Source organism: Saccostrea echinata, unplaced genomic scaffold (assembly GCF_033153115.1).
Source record: "Saccostrea echinata isolate AGI-Se365-2 ecotype Australia unplaced genomic scaffold, CSIRO_AGI_Sech_v1 ptg000030l, whole genome shotgun sequence".
Classification (NCBI taxonomy): Eukaryota; Metazoa; Mollusca; class Bivalvia; order Ostreida; family Ostreidae; genus Saccostrea; species Saccostrea echinata.
In genome coordinates, this window is record NW_026889779.1 from 18,656,678 (window position 1) to 18,667,453 (window position 10,776).

The 10,776-nt window shown below is 33.6% G+C and overlaps 1 long non-coding RNA gene across 1 annotated transcript; it reads left to right on the forward strand.

Annotated features, from left to right (window-relative positions):
* Window positions 1–1,390: 1,390 nt before the first annotated feature.
* On the forward strand, window positions 1,391–10,061 carry LOC133196487 (uncharacterized). Its single transcript, XR_009722359.1, has 5 exons — window positions 1,391–1,458; window positions 3,793–3,807; window positions 6,858–6,896; window positions 8,021–8,053; window positions 9,932–10,061. It is a non-coding gene; the product is annotated as an uncharacterized LOC133196487 (long non-coding RNA).
* The last annotated feature ends 715 nt before the right edge of the window (window positions 10,062–10,776 follow it).

A 10,776-nucleotide genomic window follows, 5' to 3' on the forward strand; every position in this document is an offset into this window, starting at 1 on the left:
GGGGGGGGGGTTAGTATCATTCTTGTTTTGCGCTAGCTATAAAATGTACAGGTCATTTACTTTGATTTCTAGAGCAGCATTGAAGCATTTTTGTCTCAAACACTTCAAGACAACTTTCTGAGTTAAAACTGTTCATAATTTACTTCGTCGTCGAGAACGACGGAAAACAGACCAGTCTATAAATAGAGGCCGTCTCATCAATCTATCACTGACCAGGGAGTGTGCATGAAGAAGTGAGCCCTCTAGTAAGAGAGTACATGTAATATGAATTTCTTTAAAACGAATCATCTAACTATTTTCCCCAGAATTATCAGTGGCGGATCCAGGAATTTCATAACGGGAGGGCGCAGTAGAAGGAAGGGGGTCTGGGGGGGCTGTATTGAAACCCCAGTGGGTCCAGGGCAAAGCCCTAATGGGGGTTCGGGGGCGAAGCCCCCGGAAGCTGACGAATTCTTACTAATAAGGTGTTTTTCCTTGATTTTAGGATGATAAACATATATGTTCTACTTATATGTAGGGGGGGGGGGCGTACGCCCGGCGCACCGGTGCTGGATCCGGGATCCGCCTTTGATTATAATCTACGCTAGTGCACCAACGTAACTAGTCAGCCCGTGGGCTAACTAATAAATGACCAAATAGTGGCATGTCTGAGATATTCGTTAATCTGTAGTATTTGGTTATGAATTTGAGAATCTTGTGTAATGAAGTATCGCAACTATGTCGCTCCTTGATGACGGAAACGATTAGCACCTCTCTTGCATATACGTTCCATAGATATTGATTGATTAGTCAGGCAAGCTTTTTGAAAAGCTATTACTTGTGTTCCTTGTAAATTTTGTAAGAATAGGTTACAATAGTATCAATTTTATCACCTCAGTCAACGAACCTCGTATGTATGTATTTTTTGGCAGTATTTGCAGTATTTGGAATTTATATGCTACATGTAAGTATTTTTTGGAGTGACAAGAAAAACATTTTGATTGGATAGAAAATTGACCAATTGAATGTTGACTTTTTTCTTTATTAACAAATATTTACATTTCCAATGTCTTTGTCCGAGATAAAATTATAATTTGTAAAAAATCTTTATTTCTACATAAATCTACTGGTTCATCGATAGGCGCTGTTAAAAAAAATCACGTGCAGGGCGGGACAAATAGAGAAGCGGGCTATTAGCACGGGAATTTGCAGAATCAGGAGCATGTAAATATAAGGAATAACTGTCAGATTTTTTGGATTCATGACGATGATCAATCGATTAGCTTGCGTGATAATTTTATGCAAATTATCACGCAAGCCACTCGATTGATCACATCATGAATCCAAAAAATTAGACAGTTATTCCTTAAATCAATAACGTCACCAGCAGGTGTATATGATAGACCTTCTGTGGGAACTTTATTTATCTCTTCCAGAGGAGCAGAATGAAGATTGTCCTGATTCTTGCTGTATTGTTCTGTAAGTAATTTCTAAATTTATCTTCATGTGAGTTGCTTCATAATCAAGAGAAATATAAAAAATGCATTAAGTGTTAGATATTTTAATATTGAGAAGCCTACATTCACTATATTTTCAATATTGAGTTTCAGTAATTTTAGAAAATAGTACGTTTACCTTGTTACATTTGCATTATGCAGTGATGTTAAATTTTGAATCATAGTGCAAATTGTTTTAGCATCTGGAAGGCATTTCATTCCAAAAATTCTAACGACGAGTTATAGCAATTATTACCGTCTTCCTTGGAAGACGGTATACAGAGTTGAAGTATTTTACAGTCTTAGGACTATGCACTTCCTCTCTTTTCTGATTGATATTAATTGCATGATGAGAAAATTTTCAATTATTTCATTGGTTGAAATGCTGTTCAAGGCAAGGGAGATAATTTTCTGATGATCTAATTTTCGTATGACTTTACAATTTTTCAAGATTTTCAATCGTAAAAAAATATGACAAAACGAACAGTGGAAATTGGTAGTAATAAATTCGAAATAACATGATAGTTTTTTATAGCAATTAACAAAAAAAGTTTCCATATTTTCATTGTTAACAGAATTTATCTTTATTGCATGCAAGCTTTACAGTTTGTATGTATTCTTTTTCCCTTCGTTTTGCTCAGTCTTTCTAATCTCGGCAGCACTCGGCCGATTCGTACAACTCTACATACAGTTAACTCTTGATGGCTCGAACTTCGTTCTCTCGAAGTTCTTGATCGCTCGAAGTGAGTCTCCGGTCCCGAATTTTCCCCTATATAACTAAGCAAATTTACTCTTGATTTCTCGAACTCTTGATCTCTCGAAACCCTTGATCCCTCGAAGTCAAAATGCAGTCCCGCTATGCATATTCTATTAGAATTTACCCTCGATACCTCGAATTGGCTATGTGTTCACAAGGTTATATAATTAGCACCTTTACCTGGACATTTAAATGGCCCCCGGCAGAAGACGCGGGTCTCGAGGAACAAGATGTTTATTCAGGTGACACTTATGCTACAAGGTGATAATTGATTTATAATTAATCATATTTTGCCTATATCCTATTGAAATAATTATCAGCGACTGTCTTACGACCATTTAGAGACACAATGTCAGTGAAAAGTAGTAATATATTGATTAAAAGACGAAACACAAAGTTGATTTTTATTTCGAGTCAGTGTCAAAGAAATATGAAAAAGCAGAAACAGCCTCAATGTCAATATGACGACTATTATTGGACAAATACTTAAAGAACTGCTTTCAATGATCATGTTTGGAATAGTCAATGCTATGTACGATGCTGTAAAATGTCGTTTTCATGTAACGAATGCGTAATATGATGTCCGTATTACAAAGATTAAATAAATATACATGAAATGACAATATACATTTTCGCTTTACTCAGTTTAATGAAATATTCAACTAAATTACGAAAAAATATCGTTGTTTTATAAAAACCACGTGTAAAAGGTTAGCACTGCATGAAAATCATTACATCCGGCAAGACTAATTTTAAAACCTGTCAACAAATCCGGAAAATTCCGGACTCTTGAAAACTCGAACTCTTGATCTCTCGAAGTTTTTCCTCGGTCCAGCGGACTTCGAGGTATCGAGTTACATGTATCACAAAGGTGAGGGAATCAGCCGAGGTTTGCCAAATGAACCTGGCAGCAGAGTTGAAGTTTACGGAGACAGCCGAGCATCTGTTAACCGGGGCTCATGTCGGAAAAAACTAAATGAAAAAATACAAAGCCAAGAAATTTTCAAGAATTATAGTCTTGTTTAGGTCAGTTTATAGTTTAAGGTTGTTGCTAAAGACGGTAAGCTTTTTGGAAAAGCTCTACTTGTATTACAGCATACATCAGTACCCTATATACTCGTCTTTTAGTAGATCCGCTTATAAGTCGGATGTATAATTTTTCTAGGCTATTTTGGAGAGGTCCGCTAATAACACTCTTATAAATCGTATATCGTTTGCAAGAATCTGTTGATAATTTCAGATCAAAACTAATGTTTTTGACCTGTGTTTCAAATAACATTTTTGAGAATTGACATCGCTATATCTTTGATTCTTGAAAAATCGATTTTATAACAATACCTAAATGTATTTACCTATGTTTAAATTATATTTTATGCTTTTAGAATTAAATTTGATTATTATACACTAAATTTCGCCACTACCTGTTCATGTGTTACGTGATATTTCTTTCATTACTAAATTAAAAAAATATTATGAAATAGAGCTTTTTTGCGAAATACCACATTGCACATGAAATAAGAGTAGATGGAAAATGTGATCTTTATTTTTTTTTCTTTTTAGGTATTTGGGGAACTGGTAAGTTAACATTTCCACTCTTGACAAAATCATTTGTATTGCCATTTATTGATCATAATGTCTGCTTTTGGATTTTTTTATTCGTATGTATTTTGTAAAAAGTCCTAATAAAAACTGCTTAAATATGTAAACAACAGATTGTCAGACACTAATTATATTTAATAATCTAGACTGGTAGCTTTTCAAAATAGTTACTTTGATATATAGTATATTGAGTCATATGAAATTGAAGAATTAGAAAGAAAAATAAATACAAAACAGAAAATTTAAAATTCAACTTGTATATTGTTTTCATTGGTTTTATTTTCCCAAAAGGAAATAATAGTCATTTACACATGTGATTCCTGGAATCCCATTTGATCGAGCGCTATTTAAAGAGAATTCTCAAAGTTTTTTTTATTCCATTTCTGCATATTTTAAAAAAAATAATATGATACCAATAGTTAAATTATGTTTACGACATCTGCTTTATTTCTTTTGATCCCTTTTATATCTAAATGACTACCTACTAAAAACTCTAATAACCAACGAACTTTCCTGAATATGGTAGCTATGTACATATATCTCATTTGATAAAATAAGCAAAATCATGTTTTAAATGTAAGTACAATAAATTATGAAGAAAAAATTGAGAATTTCATTTGTTTTGTTTGTTTGTTGTTTGACGTCCCTCTCGAGAATTTTTCACTCGTATAGAGACGTCACCATATACCGGTGAAGGGCTTCAAATGTAGACCTTTACTCGGCACTCAGGGCCATTGAGCATAGAGGGATCTTTTTTGTGCCAACACCTACTGCGACAAGGGACCTCGGTTTATACGGTTTCATCCGAACGACCGGTCTCCACGTCTCAGTGGATTCGAACCCGCGACGTAAGGATCCGTTCCTTACTCCGGGACTCTAAAGCAGACGCTCTAACCACTGCGCCACGCGGGCGACCGTAATGGTAGGCCTAAATGATTCTAACCAACACTTTAAAACAAAGTTTTGCTCTATGAAAATTGCCAGAGTTCTGTAAAAATCCATTCAATTATTATAAATGCAGACCAAAATATTTTAATGATCATTAAAAAAGTCATTTGTATGGATAAAGAAGTTTTATAGTTTACTTGATATTCTTAGAGACAATTTGTCTTTAGTCTGCGAATCTTTAAAACCATCAAAATTTGTATGATAGAAAAAAAATACATTGCCAATGTCTGAGAGTGAGAAAAATATATATATATATATATATATTTTAATTTTTCTTCTAAATTGTATATGAATGAAAAATAAAGTGAGAGATCGGAATACGAAATAAATAAACATGTAGCACTATACACAAGAAAACATTGATGTTGCCATCAATTGTCGCCCGGGAAATAAATGTAGTAAAATATCATGATTTTGTTTTATTTAGACGTGCCTGTAATTCCTATATTCTTAAATTTAGTTTTGAGACAAGGTACTCACGCCATCATTTTTTTTTTGTTTTCTTTTTGTGAAAATAAAACTTAAGTGAATGGGCTTTTTTCATTCATAGTTTAATCTGTCAACACTCGTTAATCAAGCAAATTGATCTCCCAGATTGTATAATTGATTTCATGGTCCTATATTTATAACTAAGATATTACTATTACTACTTTATACATGTATAAACATACCTTTGACCTTTAGATCTCAAAATCACTCATGAGTTAAGTGTGGAAAATGACCAACCAAATATTTATGCAAGATGTACTAATTATTAGTGAGGACAATTAATGTCACGAGCAAGATCAATCATGAACTCGATTAAGTTTCAAACCAAATTCTTCCGATAACAATGGAAATTAGTCTTGATCATCAAACCGCTTCGATTTGTGTGATAAAGGCATGCGTCTGAATGATCGAGACTATAGTCGAGAAGATATACGGAAAGCTTCTAATCGGATAAAAATCGAACAAAAACGATACCATTTTAAACTTCATCATTTCCTCAAGTAATTGTTGGCTGCATAAAGTATAAATTAGAATCAGACACATGTTTCACCTATCATCAAAAATATATTTGACTTAATGAATATAAAACACAAACTGTTTAAAGTACGTTTTTATGCGATAAGTAAAATAAATTTTCTAGAAAATGGGACCTGTCGTTTTGTCGATAGTTACGAAAGCCTAGAAGGGTCAAATAAGAAAATAAAAAAAAAAATTAAAAAGTCGTAATAACGAGATAAAAAGTCGTTATTACGAGATAAAAAGTCGTATTAACGAGATAAAAAGTCGTTATTACGACTTAAGAAAGTCGTAATAACGAGATAAAAAGTCGTTATTACGACTTAAGAAAGTCGTAATAACGAGATAAAAAGTCGTAATAACGAGATAAAAAGTCGTTATTACGACTTAAGAAAATCGTAATTACGAGATAAAAAATCGTTATTACGACTTAAGAATCTTAAGTCGTAATAACGAGATAAAAAGTCGTAATAACGAGATAAAAAGTCGTAATAACGAGATAAAAAGTCGTTATTACGACTTAAGAAAGTCGTAATAACGAGATAAAAAGTCGTTATTACGACTTTCTTAAATCGTAATTACGACTTTTTATCTCGTTATTACGACTTTCTTAAGTCGTAATTACGACTTTTTATCTCGTTATTATGACTTTCTTAAGTCGTAATAACGACTTTTTATCTCGTTATTACGACTTTTTATCTCGTAATAACGACTTTTTATCTCGTTATTACGACTTTTTAAATTTTTTTTTTATTTTTTACTTGACCCTTCTAGGCTTTCATAGATAGTAAATGATAAGCAACTTTGTAAATTACATATGAAAAACATATATATTTTTAAAAGATGTACTGCATGGAAGTAAATATATTGTGTATCTCGTAATTTATAAAGGGAGAACATTCCGATGTATAAGCTTTTTAATGTATAGTTAACATTTAATTCCGAGTAACTTCTCCACCTCAATCCCATACACCAAAACTTAAACTTACATGTTCAGAGCAGCCCAGTCCTCCATGCTGCAATAAGCAATGCATCCCTATAAATAGTTTATGATAGCTTCTACTTTATTACAGCCCAAGTTGAAGGACGTGGTCTTGGTGGAGCGCGTCATGGTAAGTGGAACTGACAATTTCTCAGTACCTATTTTAAGGAACTTTTAATAATAGATTTCAACAAAGAAAAGTCTGCATATGAGATATTCCAATATGAAACCTTTACCCCCAATAACAATCTCCTTTTGCACACTCTAAGAGGTAGATAGCAATTTGCTTGAGGCATCACGTATGAGTTCACAATCACCAATTTGTACAGCTATTGTTCTTAAATATTGAACGGCATTTTTGTACAATTTGTTAGCCAATTATTTTCAATACAAAATTGTCAAAGGGTTACATCACTTACTCAGTCAAGGAAAAACCTTAAGAAAAATGCAAATTGAATTACTGGAAAAGGTAAACTCACACTACATACTATGTCATAATTTAAGTTTGCTTGACGAATAGGCGTTAACAGGTTCAATAGCACTGTTAACAATAGACCATACGTTATTACAAAATTAGGTGGATGTTGGTAAAGGACATGCTGCCATTTTTGTCGACGACAAATACAGTAGATCAACAAATACTAATAACATTTTTTTGGTATAGATAAGACAAATTTTAAAAATATTATAGTATTTGAAAATTTAAAAATAATAGAAATACATTCTTAAATGAAATTTTGCAGGCATAGGGCCATGCGGAATAACACAAAAATTTCTTGCCAAATAAAAGGTGATTTATATTGATAAATGAAAATTTAAAACGTATGGATTCAATAGTCACGAATTTGGTAACCCCTGATAATAAACAGAACACAAAGGACAAAAATCATTGCTACGTGAGCAAAATATGAGATCTCTACTCTTACAATTGTTAAAATATAAGGTTTTGCAGAGAGAGAGACTAACACACACACATACAAACACACTCTCACACACACACAAACACACCCTCACACACCCACACACACACACACACACACACACAGAGAGAGAGAGAGAGAGAGAGAGAGAGAGAGAGAGAGAGAGAGAGAGAGAGAGAGAGAAAATGAATGAATGAATGAAGAATGAAGCAACGTATATAAGTTTTCATTTACCAGTTTGAGAAAGATCCATATTTTGTTTATTTTAAAGTGATTTATTCTGTTTCGTAATATTAATTTATTTAAAAATTTTTTTTATTGATTTGCATTGCAGTGACTCCAATTCGAATTGCTAGATCTGCGGCAGGTATGTATTCTTCTGGAATGACATTTCCAGTTCTAATTCTCTAATTCTTGTTTCAGGTATGCATGTTTAAAGTCCTTTAATATACATTATAAAAAGACTATGCAAGCGTAAATGCAAGAATGTTTTAGAGATAAATATTTTTTTTTTTTTTTTTGTTTGTTTGTTTTGTTTTGTTTTGTTTTGTTTTCAGCAATATTTTGACAAGATTAAACCAAGATTTTTATTTTTCTTATTTTTTCTATTTGTTGATAAAAAGGTATATTTTTGTGTAAAATCAACATATTGTAAAAATTCAAATTTAAGATATACGAAGCTTTTCTTTCTGCTGAATATGTCCTCTTTTTTACGATGAACCAAATTTCCTAAATCTAACATTAATGAGCTTAGCTATGCTAGATAGAAGTGTTTTTAAAGCAACCTGTACACATAGGTAATCAGAGATTACAGAGCTCACCTCAAGGAATGTTGTCTTTAAATAAGGCAAAGTCCCACACTAAATTAATAATCTGGTATTTTGCATCCATAGATGCAACCTTTATGCAACTTTGGTCTGATATGGCTAGCTGCTTGGGAATGGACTTTTCTAAAAACTTTAAACTAGTCAATAATCCTTAAAATGTAAGTCAAACCAGCATCGGAATCAAGTTTGAGGGTGTTCGTCCATTGATGCATCATCCATGCAAGTTTGGTTCAATAGGCCTTATAGTTACTTGGAAATGAGATCTGCTCCAAAAACTTTAACCTGGTCACTCATGCGAAAATGTAGGTCAGATCCAGCATCCGAAGCAAGTCCAGTAGTGTGCATCCTTGGATGTATCATCCATGCAAGTTTGGTCAACATAGGACTTACATTTACTTAGAAATGAGATCTGCTCCAAAAACTTTAACCTGGTCACTCATCCGAAAATATAGGTCAGATCCAGCATCTGAAGCAAGTCCCGAAGTGTGCATCATTAGTTGTATATGTATCATCCAAGCAAGTTTTCAATATAGGTCTTATAGTTACTTCGAAAGACCTGCTCCAAAAACTTTAACCTGCTCACTCATCTGGAAAATGTAGGTCATATCCAGCATCTGAAGCAAGTCCAATAGTGTGCATCCTTAGATGTATCATCCATGCAAGTTTGGTCAATATAGGGCATATAGTTACTTGGAAATGAGACCTGCTCCAAAAACTTTAACCTGCTCTAAAAACATTAACCTGATCATTCTTTAGCTGAAATTGCAGCATCTGAAACCTTTCCTGATACAATGAAACACACTAGAAGCATCCTCCATGCATCTCTGATGATATAGGGCATAGAAGTACTTGAAAAGAAAACTGCTCCAAAAACTTTAACCTGGGACGCCGACGCCGAGTATTACATAAACTCCCCCAACTTTGTTGAGGTGAGCTAAAAACGATTTCTTAGTCAGGAGGAGGGGGATCTCCTATAAGGTGGGTTATGTATTTTTTTCTGTGTGCAACAGTTTTTCTGTCTGCAACAGTTAGTCGCCCGCGTGGCGCAGTGGTTGGAGCGTCTGCTCTAGAGTCGCGAAGTAAGGAGTTGATACTTACGTCGCGGGTTCGAATCCCACTGTGGGACGTGGAGACCGGTCCTTCGGATGAGACCGTATAAACCGAGGTCCCGTGTCGCAGTAGGTGCTGGCACGAAAAAGACCCCTCACTGCTCAATGACCGTAAGTGCCGAGCATAGGACAGAATTTTCAGCTCTCCACCGGCAAGTGGTGGCGTCTCCATATGAGTGAAAAATTCTCGAGAAGGACGTTAAACAACATACAATCAATCAATCAATCAACATGTCTGCAACAGTTCATTTCTGCATTTTATTGCGTAAATTTTTGTCACATATTATTTTTCCTTATCTTCTCTTACAGGTCCTGTATCAGGGAGTGGTTGTTGTTTTGTATGCTTTCATTGGTGCAATTGTTGTGTGTGACTTTGAACATCAAAAATGCATGCATTTTTATGCACTTGATTGGAATTAAATAAATATTAAAGAAATGATATCATGTTTGCTTTGCTTAATTTTTTTTCCTTATAACGAAAGATTATTTGGTGCAAGAGTTTCGTTTCCCTTTGGTTACTCTAGATAGTAATGGTTAGGTAAAACGCCTACAGTTTTTATTAATATAGATGAAAGCAACAGAAGGAAAAATCTTTAAGCGCAGAATATTATTAAGACATATAATCAAAGATGGAGAAGAAAAGAGACAGAGTGTTTGGAGTGTGGAAAGGGGTCGAGTTACCTGCTAAGTGCATTTGACAAGATCCATCTAGTGAAGCATTTAATAGGTGATGGTTGTTTCATTTTGGGGGAATGATTTTGAGTGAGTTTCCAAAGCCATCAATAAACTTGGTTGTGTACATTTATAATTTTTTTTTAATAAAAAATCATACCAAAAATTCTCCTCAATACTGTCTTTTAAAAATTGAATCAGGATTTAAATGAAAAAAAAATCAATGGAAAGTTCGCCTACCACAATGATATTGACACGTATACACGTATACAAAGTTTTCTTATTGATTAAATCCAACAATAATTAGCTATAGTTAACTATAGTAAAAACTTTGATACTTTGATTTACTATGAATCTTTTCCATCTTTACTCTGGAACATTTTTTTTTTGAAATTTCAAAAGCTTGAAGTCCTTGAATTTGATAACAGGGATGTAAGATTGTGTAATTATACCTGAATATACAAGTAATAGTTCTACTTAAT